We start from the raw sequence: 18,327 nt of genomic DNA on the forward strand, positions 1-18,327 counted from the left end.
AGGAATGAAAAATACTGACAGGGTTAAAAACAATGATATTTTAAACTTTTAAGTGAATAAAGATACATAGAATTGAGATAAAGATTGCTCTCAAATTAATATATGAAGAACGTGATATAATGTTATAACATATAAAAGTTGGAATAATGTAGAATGAAACAAAATGTATGAAAACGCAAATTCGTTATCCCGTAACTCATTTCTCAAACTAATGAAATTACAATTTGAATCCAATATTTTTTAAAAATCTTGTTCGAATACCGATTACTGAATACGTTTATTGTATACTCAAGGGCTAATATATGTTACTGGCACTATACTATACCACTTGCTAAAAAAGGCAAAACCAAATTGTAAGGCCAAATCTGCCTGGCTTCGAACAACTGAAGTACTAATGGTGTATGACTAAGGGGATATTTTATGTTGTATTTTACTTATGTGAATAGCCCCCCGCTAGTACAGCGGTAAGTCTACGGATTTACAACGCTAAAATCAGCGGTTCGATTCCCCTCGGTGGGCTCAGCAGATAGCCCAATGTGGTTTTGCTATAAGAAAACACACATTTATGTGAAATAAGCCCCCTAGTGGCACAGCGGTATATATGCGGATACATACCGTTAGAAACGGGTTTCGATACATGTGATGGTCAGAGCACAGATAGCCCATTGTGTAGTTTTGTGTTTAATTTCAAACAAAGAAACAAATATGTGAAATAAATGTATTACTTCCAGTTTTGCTTTGCTTTGTTGTTTCTCCTAGAGGGTAACACGTGGCTCTGAGGGATTATAACACTAAAAAATAGGTTTCAGTATTCGTGGGGACATATGACAAATAGTCCATTGAGTAGATTTGCACTTAACTAAAACACCAATGTGTTTATTGTTAATCATAGTGTTATGGAATAGACAATCTGCGTACCGTTTTTATTTTTAACAATATCTGAGACTTACCACTATGCCACGGTGACCCAGTTTTTCAAAGAAAGATAAATCTTAAACTTCCATTGATGTGTAATGTTAATGATAAAAAAGTATCAATGTTAGACAGTGTTTTGAAAGTATGCTGTATGACATTATCAAATAAAACAAATATAAAAAAGTGGGTACTGTTCAACGAGGAGAACTCTTGGAAACAATACTGTACCCTCACAAACCTGTTCTGATATACCTGTTCTAACATGTTCTCATGTTTTTAAAAGTGTGTATGTATCTATATGTATGTGCGTATATGTATATATACACACACACACATAACACGTACAAAGGAAACACATCAAGTCACTTTACAATTTCTTTGTGTGTGTTTTCTTATAGTAAAGTCACATGGAGCTATCTGCTGTGTCCACCGAGGGGAATCGAGCCCTTAGTTTTAGCGTTGTAAACCCGTAGAGTCACTGCTGTCCCAGCGGGGGACGAAATTCTTTTTAAAAGGCACAAAATATTAACATTTACAGTGCAGAGAATATGTGTATATAAAAATACTTTCCGAAAGAAAATATTTATAAATATCATTAAAAGGTGTTCAGATCTGGAATCTAGAATTTCCAAAATGGAGGTATTCTTTCTACTTAATAGAATTAGGAAACAATGGTATATGAATTAACAAAGAAAACCAGGGCCACCCAGAAAGATACCTGTAACAAGTCATATCCCAGTTTGGGTGAGCAAAATGTGACTTTATGTAACAGGTAAGAGCCAATAAACAGAAATCGCATTGGCAAAAAATTGTCTACGTGCCCCAGACTACGTTAAATAATCAAGAAGTATTTCCATTTAGAAAAGTGACCAATGCAGCTAGTATACCTTCATTACGAAGATATACCAGTCAAGTCACAAGACACAACGCCTATGGATATCTGTTCGACCACATTGTTGAAATGGTCTCTGGAAAACCATCATTTCCTATATGAGACAGATTATGGAAAGCTGCAGGAAGGAAGGATGTGCTTTAGATATAACAGCTTTACAATGGAGCTTCTTCTAAAAACTAGGTGGCAAGCTATTTAAAAGATTCACTGGTGCAAGACAGAACATGAACAGAAATTACGACATGGACTGTAACAATGTGGTAAGGCTACAAAATTATTTTAATATAACGTACTCAGCTTTTGTCGAAGTTGAACTATATAAATGCATTATCGGAAGAGTCTGCCAGATCACAAAATAAAAATTAATCTAGTTTGTTAAATGGAACCTAAGCGTAAGATAAATGTTTTTAGCCCTACTGTCAGTCACTGTTCGTAACTATTATTATAGAATAAAGAAGGTAACAGTTCAACAAAAAACAATGTACTTTAAATATACCTTAATAAAAAGATGTAAGAATATGTGCTTATATTTCATAATCTCTTGTTTTTTTGTTGTTTTTTTACAATTTTAGTTTCATAACTTTGAACTTTATGACAATTATCTTTATGGTAATTATCTTTCCGGGATGTGTAAACGACTTTGAAATCGCTTATATTATTACACTTCTCATCTACTGTACAGAATTAACTAGTTAACATATTGAGTTGAGATTCAAAGAACAAAACCTACTTTTATTTTAATTTATAAGATCTATAGGTCAACTACAAAATTAGAAAAATAAAACTCGATCAGTATGAAAGTGAGCGATCAGTATTATTTTGATGAACTAGCATGGAGCTCTCACATGGGCCTAGCATGGCCTAGCGCGTTAAGGCGTGCGCTTCGTAATCTGGGGTTCGCGCCCGAGTCGCGCCAAACATGCTCGCCCTCCCAGCCGTGGGGGGCGTTATAATGTGACGGTCAATCCCACTATTCGTTGGTAAAAGAGTAGCCCAAGAGTTGGCGGTGGGTGGTGATGACTAGCTGCCTTCCCTCTAGTCTTACACTGCTAAATTAGGGACGGCTAGCACAGATAGCCCTCGAGTAGCTTTGTGCGAAATTCTAAAAAACAAACAAACAAACTCTCACGTGTATATTTGAAGATATTTTTATGGTGTATGCTTTGTTCCAGTGTTTTGTCAAAAAAAAATCGAACTACGAAATTGTATTTTACTTTCATATTTTTTAGTGTACATTTTCTTCTCTTTTTTTGTTTAAATTACCTTTCGTCTCATTATATGGATTGATGTTATAAGTTTCATTTCCTTACATAAGAAAGTGCTAAGAAATATAGGTTTTGTTACAAAATTGTATGTATAAATGTTATGACTGAACATAATTTTTCTTTTTTATGTAGCCCTCTAGCGGCACAGTAGTACGCCTGTGGACTTATAACATTAGAAACTGGGTTTTGGTATCCGTGGTGGACAGAGCCCAGATAACCCATTGTGTAGTTTTGTGTTTAACTTCAAATAAAACATATTTATTACGTATTGAGTATCGAGTGAAAGTGTGTTACAATAGGCACATATATCCTCCAAGACTAATGAAAAATGAAATTATTGTTGGAGCATATCTAATGAATAACTTGAAGTAAAACGATTATCGTTTCGCATCTTGGAGGTCCAATGTAGAAAAGAAATAGCACGTTTCCACGACAAGGTCGCTTGTATAAAGACTTGGGATTTCTTAGCGAACATTATTGTTACCTGTTCACCTATGTACATGTAGAGGTTGCTATATTTAGGTTTAAAGCCTGCTTTTTTGCTTCTCTCTTACTGCTTTCGAAGCTTTAAAATGCGTTTATTACTTACAATAAGAATCAATAAAAGTAGAAATATTTTAATGGTAAATGTTACTTTAAATAAAATGTCGTTGCTATGGAAATGCTTACCAAATGCTATTTTGTGCGTGCATGCGTGCTTGTTTTACTTATTTATTAAGTTTGACCACTGTAAATACATACAGTGCTAAGGAATATTAGAAATGGACAAATGAACGTTTTAATGTTAGACACTTGTTGAAGACTGCAACTATCGATGCCAGTCTGCAAGTGCTCAAAAATCATCACAAGATAATTAAAGTGCTTAGTTGAACACGCAAGCTGATCAATAAACAACATATGAAGAAAACATTTGCTCATTCAGACATCAGACTCACGATCATACACACATATACGTACATCTATACATAAGTACACGACAAAAACACTCTTAAAAGATATTATATATATAAATACTCATGCACAAATTTTAGACAAAAACCTAAATATTGTGTTTTTAAACTTTTCTCGTATATCTGGATAGGCCATAGTGAACTTTTAAGTAAAAACTTTAAATATATTAATTCTACTTTATTTGATGCCACATTTGGTAGGAATCCTATAATCCTATATATATATATTTATATATACCATCATTTCATGTCTTTAACGTAATAGCAATATTTCTTTAAAGTTGAACAAGAATAATTTGCTTCTTTGGCTTCATTTAGAAAAGGGAACAAAAATGTGTGTTCAAAGTGCATACTTAACCACGGGCTTCATTACCACACTAATTAACTGAAGTATCGTGATATATTATTGTGGTAATTACTTATTGCTGTACTTCAGAACTAAAAATAAAAAAAAGGAATGATCGTAGTTATAGTATAAAAAATGCTTAATATATTACCAAGTGATAAATTAGGCATATATTAATAATGTAAATGCAGGGTTGGTGTCAGCCTCTTCTTAGTGGGAAAGAGGTGGGTTAGACAAGAAAATTGACAGGGCTGTACTTTACTTCTTGTAGGCACGCATACTATTGCATTTAAAAAATGAAACAGTTTTAACAGTAAAGCTATTTCTTTGGGGTAGGGGCTACAGGGGATAATAAGGCACAGTTTGGGGTAACATCAATCTCAGCGAACACCCTTCTCCTCACCTTTATCTATATGTTAAAGCACTGGGATTGCCAAATGGACCTGGGGTTATAATGGGTGGGAAGGAGACATATAAATATATTAATAGAGAGTTACAGGAAGCTAAAAAGTGTTACGTATGATGTATTTGGACAGGGAAATCATGGGTCAGCATGATTCTGGTTTGGAAAGCCTGTGTGTGAATGGACGGGCTGTGCCTAACTGTGAATACGCCACAGATACAAAGAAATGTTTTATTGAGCATTCAATTTTTTTCCTTTTTTGTTGAGGAGATGACTTACTAACACTTACGTGATTCCTATCATTAGGAACCCCCTAACAATTTACAACTGCGCAGGGAAAAATTTGAAAATATTGAAAAAAAACAACAACTTTGTACTTAATGATAAACAATGAAACTGTCGCTTTATGCTTAATGACAAACAAAGATACCGTAGCTTTGTACTTAATGACAAAGACACTGTAGCTTTGTACTTATGACAAACAAGGACACCGTAGCTGTGTACTTAATGGCAAACAAAGACACTATCGCTTTATGCTTAATGACAACAGAGATACCGTAGCTTTGTACTTAATGACAAAGACACTGTAGCTTTGTTCTTTATGACAGACAAAGACACCGTAGCTTTGTACTTAATGACAAAGACACTGTAGCTTTGTACTTTTGACAAACAAGGACACCGTAGCTGTGTACTTAATGGCAAACAAAGACACTATCGCTTTATGCTTAATGACAACAAAGATACCGTAGCTTTATGCTTAATGACAAAGACACCGTAGCTTTGTAGTTAATGACAAAGACACTGTAGCTTTGTACTTTTGACAAACAAGGACATCGTAGCTGTGTACTTAATGGCAAACAAAGACACTATCGCTTTATGCTTAATGACAACAAAGATACCGTAGCTTTATGCTTAATGACAAAGACACTGTAGCTTTGTTCTTTATGACAGACAAAGACACCGTAGCTTTGTACTTAATGGTAAACAAAGACACTATAGCTTTATGCGTAATGACAAACAAAGACACTGTAGCTATATGCTTAATGACAAAGAGACTGTAGCTTTGGGCTTAATGACAAACAAAGGCATTATAGCTTTATGCTTGTGCTTAATGACAAAGAAAGACACTGTAACTTTGCCCTTAACGAAAAAAGCAACAACACGCAATTTCTACAGTAAAAAGTTTTCATAGACTACACATCTTGACAAACTTTCCATAGACCCTTCACTGCACGTGGTTGTTGGCTCTCAAGGTCACGTTTAATCATAAAGTAAATTGTCCTTGTATGAGGTAGCTTCACAGATGTGGGGTCGACCGTGTTTGCTGTCTCCATCCATCTTGTTCATGAGAGTAGCTTTTGATTTCAAGACGTGGCTGAGAGCTTTCGTCAGCTTGAAACCGTTATTCTGCTACCTAGAGTCAGAGATACGTTCAGCTTCATCATAGTGTTTTTTTTTTTAATCTTATCGTTTCCTTTTGTAGACACAGTTTTCGTTTTGTAACTGAAAGCGTTCGGCTCAGGAGGCTGTTTTTCTTCTAAACTCTCTGTTGTGTGAATTTTTTTAGCTTTCGTGGAGGACACTGATGGCCTAGACCTTCAAAATGTTTTTTCTCTGTACATTGTTTTCCAATTTCACTGTACAAGTATTATCTTCCGTAAGACCTTATCTTAGCTCTCTTGCCATAAGTTATCCTTGACAGCATTGCACTGTCGAATACTCAGGAATCTGCTAAAAAAACGAATTTGTATGTCGTCGTCTGTGGAGGTAATCTATTATATCGAAATACACAAATTATTTGAGTAAGGCGCGAATAACCCTTTTTACTAGTTTATCCAGTTAAAGTCCAGTGTTTATTTTTCACTAAAGTCATCTTATCGCTGTAAATCAGTTAGAAAGTGTGTTTTCTCATAGCAAAGCCACATTAGGCTATCTGCTGTGTTCACCGAGGGGAATCAAGTTTCCGATTTTAGAGTAGTAAATACGACGACTTATCGCTGTCCTTCCGGGGGACAGTTTGTTAGAAAATATCGCTTATATTGGAATTTTTTATTTACGATGTAACTAAAAGCCTGTTACATCATCTACTTGCTATTCATGTTTGCTGCGAAATGTTATAACTACACTTGAAAAGAGTGAGTGATATGCAGTATGAAGATATTATTAGTTAATCTACTACTGTACTAAGAATCGACTATAACATTCTCTAGTTTATTCTCCAATTTTATTTACTACAATGATATGCACCTGGAAACAAAGTTCATTATTTTACTTCGAAAATCTTATCCAGTTGATCCAATTGTATCTGGAAACAGTTTTTCTTATCCAAAGGCTAGCTTTATTTGTTGCAATGTTACAAAAAAAACTAATGTTATTAGATTTAATTCATGTCGGCGAACTGCTCCCACAGTTTTGGAGAATGCAGGGTCAACCTAGATAAGTGGACTCGAAATAGTGAAGCCTTCCTACCATTTGGAACTACAGCAAGCCCTAAAAAGTCAAAGGTAACTCAGAAACGATCGAGGATTATGGGTCCTGGAGTAGGTTTTCAGAGTTTCTCAATTAGAAGAACAATTGGACATAGGGTTTCTAGCGGGGTCATACTTGACATTTACACTCCGGTGTCACAAGCGGATTTTCTAACTGGGTTTTTGCTCGAGTACGGACCTATCAATAGGTGCGTGATGTGGTCGTTTTCGAGAAGGCTGTGTAACAGTCCTTTTCTTACACAGAATATTCATATACTTACATTACAATAACCAAGATTGGGTTATTCTTAATAGTTAACGGCGTTAGAAAACAAAGAAATAAGGATAACCCAGAAAAATACTTGCAACAAGTCGTATTTCAGTTGTGATAAGCAAAGTGCGACGTCTTGCAACAGGTAAAATCCATGGAAATAAAAGGTAATGGCAAAGGTCGTTCATGCGCCCTAGGAAACAGTATAACAGAGTAAAGGGTCATCGGGATACGAATTTCATACATATCTCACGTTCAGCCTTCGCATACCTCAAGCAATTGGAAAACGAAACAGACATTAGTGTTATTCCATACAAAGATGTACCGGTCAAATCGCTGCACATAGTATCTTTGAACTACTGTGCAATCGGACTGTTCAAATGAGTGCTGATAAACTGTCTTTCTTGTATACTTGATGAATTATGGAAAGCCTGCAAGAATAAGTGATGTGGCAGCTTTGTGATAGAGCATTTTGCAAAGAAATTACGCTGCATGACTATTGTTAAGATTCACAGTCGTCAGATAGAGTATGATCGAACGGTGCGACATGGACTGTAAAGACATAACGAGGTTCCAGAATTATTTTACTATAATATATTCAATCTCCGTAATTACTTATGTATATAAGAAATCCTATCTCTACTTCTGAGGTGAATAATACTGAATGTCTACTTAGAATGCGTATTTCGTTTATTCATTCTTGCTGAAAAATTATTATTAAGCTTACATCAATAATTAATAGCTATCTATCTGTTTTAGGTAAAAAAGCCCCTACCCCAGTGGCACAACAGAAGGCTTGCGGATTTACAGCGTTAGAAACCTAGTTTCAAATCCCGCGGTGGGCAGAGCACAAAGAGCACCATTGCGTAACTTTGCGCTAAACTACAAACAAACAAACAGTTGGAAAAGACTCGTTTATTTATGATAAATAAATCTTAATCTTCGGAATTAATATAACATCAAAATATTTTGTAAGCACCACATGAAAACATTATTTTGTTAAGCCTCAAAAATGAAAAGCAGTATTTTAAAAGCGCTGTAGTTATAACTAATTTTTGTAAACTTCACAGCTTTAAAACTTTGATGAAGTAATGTCCAAGTGCAGATAAATTTTAAACGACAGGTACCTAGGAAAGTTTCTTTCAGATAAACACACACACACACACACATATATAAAACGCATTTAAACCACCGAACAGAGTCCCCGTTTCAATTTTTTTTGGAATTTCGCACAAAGCTATCGAGGGCTATCTGTGCTAGCCGTCCCTAATTTAGCAGTGTAAGACTAGAGGGAAGGCAGCTAGTCATCACCACCCACCGCCAACTCTTGGGCTACTCTTTTACCAACGAATAGTGGGATTGACCGTCACATTATACGCCCCCACGGCTGGGAGGGCGAGCATGTTTAGCGCGACGCGGGCGCGAACCCGCGACCCTCGGATTACGAGTCGCACGCCTTACGCGCTTGGCTATGCCAGGCCCCCCGTTTCACTTGTTTATTATATTAATGCAACCAATACAAACTAGTCCGAGATGGACTTGATTCGAACGGACAGCTTTTGTAAATAAAAATTGTTTGAAGATATTAAAATAATAAATTATATCTAATTTCAAAGTAAGTATATTACAATTCTTAATATAGTTTGTGTATTTTAGTGAAAAACTACACATTTTCAACTGCGGGAATCGAACCTTGGATTTCAATGTTGTCTGTAAACTTGGCGCTGACCAACTGGGAGAGACCTGAATACATCAGTGAATTAAAACAAGTTGCAAGGTTTAATAGTATATAACTAAAACCAAATTCCTTTTAAACCTTTATTTGCAAACTTTTAAAATTAAAATATAATTACTCTTCTTACACCAGATGGCACTAATGAATATTTTTGTTTGAACGACATCTTGATAAAGTAACGAAAGCTAACAAACAAAATCACAGCATGTTAAAAATCACGCTATTTCACTCCTCAACAAGGATTTCAGTCGTGAAGGGAAAATTGAATTGATTACTTTCTGGACATCAAAAAGTTTAGAGCATTGCAGGAAATTGGATTCGAAAAAGTGTCATTAATCTGGTTCCTAGATTTATCTCTGAAAGACATAGGGGACAGACAAATTGATGAGCACTTTGACTTAATGGATGCAGCGAAGAAAAGTTCACCCTTTGTAAACATATGAAAGATCGTTAACAGTTATAGTGTACGTTTACACATTCAGAGAAGTCATTAAATAAAATATCTATAGTTGCAATCATTTATTAGCGATAAAACCAAACAATGTTTTTGATGACCACATGGACTATTTTTCTGAAGAGATTCCATGTAAAACACATATAATGCCTGTTCATTAAACTTTCTGTTCTAAAATTAGAAAGTATACAAAACTTCACTTATCTTTCCACAACCACAAACGAGTTACAAAGATTGTCATTTTCGTCGGCTTAATACTTTTATTTATTATAGTAATTTAAACATATGAAAACGGTTTCGATAGATAAAGTATGCTTATTGGGTTATGCTCTGCGTTTCAGAATAAAGGAAAAAGATTAATCGCAGCTTATAAAAACAATTTTCCAGGTCTCATAACGACTGTCATGGCCTAATGATTAAGGAACTGTTTATTTTGTTGTTGTTTTTTTTGAAATTTCGCGCAAAGCTACACGAGGGCTTTCTGCGCTAGCCGTCCCTAATTTAGCAGTGTAAAACTAGAGGGAAGGCAGCTAGTCATCACCACCCACCGCCAACTCTTGGGTTACTCTTTTACGAACGAATAGTGGGATTGACCGTTACATTATAACTTCCTCACGGCTGAAAGGGCGAGCATGTTTGGTGTGACGGGGATGTGAACCCGCGACCCTCAGATTATGAGTCGAACGCCTTAACCCATCTGACCATGTCGGGCCTTAAGGAACTGAACTTACAACTTGTGGTTCACAGGTTTAAATCGCGTTAACTACCATATGCGCCCTTTCATCCAAGGATTTGTTTGATTCTTTGATGTTAAGCTCAAAGCTACATAATAGCCTATCTGCGCTGTGCTCACCACGGATATCGAAACCCGGTTTACAGCGTTGTAAGTCCGCAGACATACCGCTGTGTTACTGGGAGACCAGTCGTGGAGACATTACAATGAGATAATTAAGAGTAGCTCAAGAGTTGGCGGTAAGTGATATTGACTAATTGTTTTTCCTTTAGTCTATTACTTCTAAATAAAGAACACCTAGTGCAGATACCCCTCGAGTAGATTTATGCGAAATTCAAGAAACAAACAAACCAGGTTCTGTAATGCCCTTGGAACTATTTCCTTCGTCATCGTTCTTGCTTATTGTCCACCACGATGCACTATCACCAGGCGCCAAAGTTTTCATTATAGCAAGTTTCTTTAAAGAAGAAAAGCCTCAATTCACTGAGCACAGAACAAAAACTTCGCACTGTACACAGGTACCGTTAGAAGACGAGGTTGGCAGTTAAGTAGATCAAACGTGTAAGAGCTCACTGGAGCTGTCTGTATCAAGTGATTTGGTTGAAATGTGTTGATAAGGGAGTGCTATGATCCAACTTGATTCTTCTACGTTTCACAATATACAAATAAAATACACTTTGAATCTCAAGCAGGGTTGGAAGCTCGTGAGTCTTAATCAACTTTAAACCATTGTATATTTTCTTTTTAAAGGTACCACAGGGATATGCCTTAGTTTATGGATTAAACTTTAAGGTTAGAGGATTCTCTTTTGCAACCACGACCTTATTTTGTGGATGAGGACGTTTATTCAGATTGGTATGGGTGTGTAGTTTCGTTGATTAATGTTGTTTTAAACACTGCCGTGAAAGTTTTTCCACTTCTTTGAAGGAAGGAAATTGGCAGTTCGCTACTTTCAAATGCTGTATAGTTTTGTTCTACATCGTTTAACAGGCACGCCGTATGGATAATTTGCTTTCAAAATACAATATTACATCCCTCTAACCATAATTATACGCTAGAGACCGACTCTCTCGAATGGTTGGTAGTTCGTCTTGAACAAAATATATCGGAATTAATGCTTCACACAGGCTCGTATCTGCTATGATGCGCCACTGTATTATTTATAGTATATATACCTCCAATAATACTCGTAATATTTCGTTAATCAAATGGCACGTGTGACATCAGTACTGTTGAAGTGAGCTTTTCTATTCTACTTGAATTCAGTTTAAAATGTTTTGAAGAAATCATTTGTTAAAAACTATCGCTATAGGTTGCTAAAAGGTACGCATATTGTTCAGAAGAACTAAGCTACAGTTTCATTTACCCAAGAATTAATATTTATGGCGTTACTAACACACTTACATACCCTATTTAGTTGTACCTCAAAAGAAGCTAGTAGTGAACCTACCTGGGTGTCATGCGATAAACTACTCATTACTTCCTAGAAATATCGTTAGAAATCTGTTGTGATTTTACGAACATAACATTCTAGTAATTCAAAGCAATGTTTTCCGATTATTATTTCAGGAAATTGTATGAACTTTTGTTGAAAAAATGACTAAATAGTTGATTTTCTTTGTTCTGGTTGTTGCTTTATGTTTTCTCTACAAGCTGCTATACAGTTGATATCATTTAATAAAAAAAAACTAACCTTAAGTTATAACATACCTCAACGGCTCAGAGACATTGGTAATGACACTTTACACGTTGATGTCATTTAAAAAAAATTGACCTGAAGTTAGAGCATACGTCAACTACACAGAAACATTGGTATTGGAACTTTACACTGAAATATCTGAACAATAAGGTTAATTTTTCACTAAGCATGTACATACAATAGATATTACAGATGAAAGAAAAGTACATGAGACGAAATCGTTGAACTCTAGTAACATAAGCTTCTGTTAGAAAATATCGGGAAGACAATTTAAACAAAATATACCACATTTTCTCTACACTAGTAAAGTAAATTTAAAATGTTATGCCAGAGAAATGTAGACGGATAGTGTTTAGTTTGTATGGACTTCTTTTGGTTTTGTGTCTAGAGACGATAGAATAATACATCCACTTCCTCGAATGCTATCGAAAATATCTTGTGAACCTTTAATGTGCACTTGTATAATGCTAGAAATTATGAAACAAACTTAACAATAGAATGAGTTATCGTGGTAATAATTTATTTTTTTCTGTTTGGTATCCAACAAGAAAAATGAAAAAAATAATTTTTAGTATTTGAAAAAGGTTAGAAAATAAAACACAACAGTTAATGTGGGTGAAAATGTTAACTACCGAGAGTCTGGAAAGGTCAGATCACGAGCTGAATTCAGAGGTGATGAAGCAGTTTGTAAAATCCTTAGAAAAAGATGGCGATTGTTTCTAGTATCTAAGTGAGCAGTTCCCAGCTCTTCCAGAAGTGAAACTTAAAGAAGGGATTTCTGTTGGGCCTCAGATTAGAAAATTCACTTCAGATAAGCTTGAAAGTTCATTTCTTACACTTGCCTATTGACTATTTCTCTAAAAATCTGAGTGATGTCAGCAAAAAGGAAAGGGAAGGGTTTCAACAAAACATTCCTAGAGGAGGTATCAGGGAAGGTGGAACTTAATCAGGGATGATTACTGCTGGTTGTTAAAATGAAATTCTCCAGACACAATACATAAAAAATATCTCAACACGAAGTTTTGAGACTAAAAGACATTGATTTCACAAAAAAATCAAGATAAATTAGGGTGCATATTCGTTTGTCATCAGTGTTCTTCCATTTTCATCAGTTTGTTTGTACTTTTATTAAAAAACAAAATAATAATACTGTTCACTGTGGTAAATAAAATAATAATTTGATTTGAGTATGAGTTTTTTTAATTACCGATTTATAAAAAACTCCTTATGTGATAGAAAAGAAGAGTATTATTTTCGAAACCTGCGTAACTGAGATATGGAAAATCTGTTATCAAACCAAACTAACTTTTATGAATTTTAAATTCACAGACCTGTGTTATGAAATACTCAATAAACTGTAATTTCAGAAGTGGCCAAACTATCTAATTTCTGGTGAATCAAGTGACAAATGTCCAGAAGACTAATTGAAATCACCATATTAAAATTTCGAAACTAATGAAAATTGAAATAAAACAAGAACAATGTTAAATAACTGAATTAATCTATTCAGACAACTGAAGAACAAAAAGCTGGAAACATCCAAACTTCTTCCTTCCCAGTCGACAAACACACAGGCTGTTCACAACTCTGCTTTACTTTACAAGTGTCCAGGTTTGAAGACAATCGAAATTATCTGGAACTTGTTCATTTAGATAAAAAAAAACAAATAAACAAAAACTGAAGGAACCGTCTTTCTAGATATCATAACAAAATATTACGTTAATTTGGTTTAGAGATTTTTGGGAAGATAAAAGGATCGACGTTAGAGCAACAACAACAACAAATAAAAAAAACATTAAAATACCGCTTTTGTTGTTTAGAATTTTGGAGCCAACACACAAAAGGGATTTCTGCGCATAGCCATATCTAATTTTGAAGTAACAGACTAGAGAGAAGGCAAATAGTCAACAACACACAGTGTTAACCCTTGGGTAATTTTTCTGTTGTCGAATAGTAGGATTTAAATAATTACTCTAATGATGCACTCACAATCCTAAACTATGACACGCTAACCACTATGCCACACCAAAATACCACACGTCTGCGTAATACTGAAAGACGTGTCTACGAAAGAAGGATCTTCAAGGAATTAATTGGAATTGTGTTTTTCTTTTTTCTTAGAGCAAAACCACATCGGGCTATCTGCTAAGCCCACCAAGGGGAATCGAACCCCTGATTTTAGAATTGGAATTGTGGTATATGCCAAAAAATTTTATCAGGTCAAAATTGAACTCAAAGAACTATGGATCTTAGCTCATAAAGCTCTTATCGATAATACACTTTTTCATTTATCTTATACCTACATCTTTAAATTTTCAATGGCATTAAATGTAATCGTAAATATTTAATTTTAAAGATATTCTAACTATGTTTCGTGATGTAGCTGTTGTAAATGTGGTCCGATTAATACGATACCTCATCTTCTATACGAGTACAAGTAAAACATTTTTTTTCACATTTGTAGTTTTTATTTAATAAGCTTTAACAAGAAATTGGTACACAAAACGTTATAGTATATTTAGGACAAAAAATCAATTGACATTACATTTTTAACATGCTTAGTTTCATGTACTTGTGGAAGTCTTACATTTAAACACTACTTATTCTGCTAATTATTGCTTCATAAATATAAAATTTCTTGTATTTCTTGAAAAATAAACTAAGATATTAAATGTATAAACACTAAATTTAAAGTACACAATTTACGTCTGTTGTTGTTGTCACGGAAACAAATATTATTAAGTAGCTGCATATATATAAGGATTTTCTGGTAACAGTATTTTTGAGGCAGTACAGATAATAAATATTTTATTGATGCCCTTCAGATACAGTATCCCATGGCAACTGATGCGCAAATCAGTCTTCAAATACCAAGTTGCTTATATAAGGCTTTTAAGCGTTGTGTAGGACGTGTGTGTATGCTGTTACTTGATTGATGAAGATTCTTAGATAAAAAAAAGGTTTAAAACACAAACGGAAGATAGAGAAGTTTCCTTTTTTTTGCAGGAAATAAAATAAACGTTGATATTAAAGCAGTTTTAGATAGGTGTTTCTTTATTATTAAACCAGCACACATTTCATATTTCAGTATCTTTTTGTTCGACGATTGGTAATTGTGTAAAATAACATATATTATTGTCCATAAGCTATAAGAATTATGTATACCATGATATTTACTTACTGTAAATCATGGTGTGAGAGTGCAGTTTAACAGTTATGCAAGGAATGATATTTGCCAGTTGTATAGATTTGTTTTTACTTTATTTAAAGATAGGTGGTTATATAGGAGGATTTAGTAGGTGTACAAAGGAGGACTGATTTGCTCAACGTCCAGATTATCGTCCAGTATTTGAGTAAATCTTGGATTTGTTTGCATATAACCACATAATGACTTCTGCCAACCGTTTTTATATAAAAAATTGTGTTGACTTCTGTTACTTCTTTACATGAAAGGATTGTAACGTCTTTTATTTCATGTTGTTATTTGTAAAAATAGTGGGGCCCGGCATGGTCAAGTGATTAGAGAGTTGACTAATTGAAAGATGTATTCCGAATTTATAAGCTGGAACAGAAATAAAGCATAAATAAATGGACGTATTTTAGTATGTATTTACTGTTGTTTGGTTTATATATACATACATATATATATGTTTTATGTCAATATTATATATATACATGACTTTAACGCACTATGTCGTGTAACTTTATTGGAATTGAATATCTCCTCTTTGACACTTCTTAAAGGTGTGAAGACAACTGTCAAATGGCGCTCACTTTTGTCGTGATCGTTACTTGCGCTCAGTAAAATGGCAAGGACGGTGGCATCCAACGGAGAAAAACATACCATCGGCTACTTAGCGAAATCGAACACTCTAATGTGTTGGATAAACCCATTGCATCGCGAGCAAAATAATTTTCCCAACAATGCTTCTACTCAGTCTTTTATTTAAAAAACAAACGCAATGCAGTTTTAGTTACTGAAATAATACATGGAAAAACAAAAAAACATTTGTCAGTTAACAATTAGAAAATCATATTTCATGTATGCACTGATGCAATGAATTGGATTTACTGCGTGTTTTTTGTTTACTCATCACTATTTTTAGATAAGTTACCATTAAATTGTTTCAACGAGAATCTGATAGTTGTTGTACAAAACCGTATGTTATAAGCATAGTTACTTGCAACAATGGAGATGTCTACTTTCTGCTCATTGTTACACAATTAGTAAGAGAAAACTGCCAATATTTAGTATGATGTTGAAAGGACAATGTCAAAAAGTACAAAAACAAGGTAGAGATGAATACGCAAAAATATACAAAAATCCCTGTTTAAGAGCAGTAAGTACTGGACCATTCTTACAAGGTTACTGTTATTAACTACTTCAAGACTGTATAGCACTGTTCAGTTTAACTAAAACCCGAATCCATCCAACGAAAAAGAATTCAACATATAGTTGTAGACAAAAGTTATTATTATAAATATTTGGCTACTTATATAGGGATTTATGTTTTGTGTATTCATCTCTACTTTGCTTCTGTAATTTTTGGTATTGACGTATCTACACCATACTTAATTTTTACAAAAAGTTTTTATTGCTTGTTCCCCTGGTTTGTTTTAAAACAATTTCATTGAAATAGGTTGATTGGTGAATATTTATTTTATTTTTATAATTCAATGGTAATATACATTATTAATATCATATCAGTTTTATCACTGTACTTGTAGAATGACCTCAGATATTGACTTTATACCATACAATTAGTTACAATAAATTATTAATCATCTCTGGTCATGATCTTGACTTCTTAGAGGTTAGTGTTGAGAAACTTAGAGTAAGTAAACAACATAAATAAAACGTCAAGTTCATCCCTATATTCTTGTCATTTTTACACATTTTACACACACAAAATGTCTTTTATCACTTCTTTTGTGATATTTTTCTCCTGACTGTAGTCCACGTTTGTTTGTTTAGAATTAAGCAAAAAGCTACACAATGGGCTAACTGTGTTTTGCCCACCACTGGTATCAAAACTCGGTTTCTAATCATGTGAGTCCGCAGAGATATTGCTCTGACGCTGGAGGGCGAAAGTAAATGTATTCTACTAATGCGTGTGTAATAAAATTCAATTAAATATAATGTGTATTGATTTTTGTTTCCTTTATTCATGATACAGTGATCGGCTCCCTCAATACACCGATGTACAAAGTATTCTACATGTTACAGTTATCTAATGTTCATCTATTGCTATTGTTGGCTAGTAATTTTTGTTTTTCCCTGTACATAAGATTTTCAAAGGATCGCCGGATTTTTGTAAAAAAACCTAACTTTAAGGGGCTAATGATAACATCGTTCACACTAGAATTATGATGTTTTTAGTTCATACTGAGCACTACCATGCTTAATGGTAGCTTGTTCCCAAATGCTCTTAAAATGCTTTTCTGTTGTACTAAAGCCATTGCGAAGACGTCACACATTTTCTGGCTAGCATGGGGAAAAAAAAAGAGACACTATGGCTATTTCCAAGTTCTTCACTTTAGTAACATATTTCAATGATATTGGAAGTATCACAAGCTGTGAGTCACTCGATAATGGCAATTAGGTGCTCAAATAAGGGTATAACTCAACTATAGCAGTTATTTGTGAGCATCATAGATTAATAGACTAAATGCGGAATCCATATTGTTTTCAACTTATTACTATATACTAAGCACTACTGTGTTTAATAGAAAAACCATAGTAACTTTTATTATATGCTTGTAGTTTCGTGAAAACTACGGTAAATTATTTTAAACAAAATCGTTAACATCCTTCGAACATTTGTGTTAATTACTTCGATGTTGGAAAATTGTACATACAGGGTATATGAAAGAGAACAGTTTTCTGTTTGCAAGTCAAACCAGTGTTATTCATATCAACTTTATATGTCAATGTTTTTGTTAGGTCATAACATCTGCAGATTATATTCGAGACATTTAAGGAATCAAACATTTGTTCTTCTTTCAACTTATTTTTATATAATTGCTTTTAGAAGAGAAGCATAAGTCAAAATGTTCCATCATTGACCGTCAGATTTGCTAAGAAAAGCTAATTCCGTTTTCGACGTCATGTTCGTAATTCAATCTTAGCAAAATATATTTGAAAATCATTTTAGCCAGTATGATTAACTGGAGTTGCTTATTTAAGTCAATCAAG

The 18,327-nt window shown here is 34.2% G+C and overlaps 1 pseudogene across 1 annotated transcript in view; it reads right to left on the minus strand.

Annotated features, from left to right (window-relative positions):
* The window catches only part of LOC143223351 (cell adhesion molecule Dscam1-like), an 87,748-nt pseudogene that overhangs the window by 54,192 nt on the left and 15,229 nt on the right, over window positions 1-18,327 (minus strand). The window lies entirely within an intron of this gene.

This window comes from Tachypleus tridentatus, chromosome 8 (assembly GCF_004210375.1).
Source record: "Tachypleus tridentatus isolate NWPU-2018 chromosome 8, ASM421037v1, whole genome shotgun sequence".
In the NCBI taxonomy this organism is placed as follows: domain Eukaryota; kingdom Metazoa; phylum Arthropoda; class Merostomata; order Xiphosura; family Limulidae; genus Tachypleus; species Tachypleus tridentatus.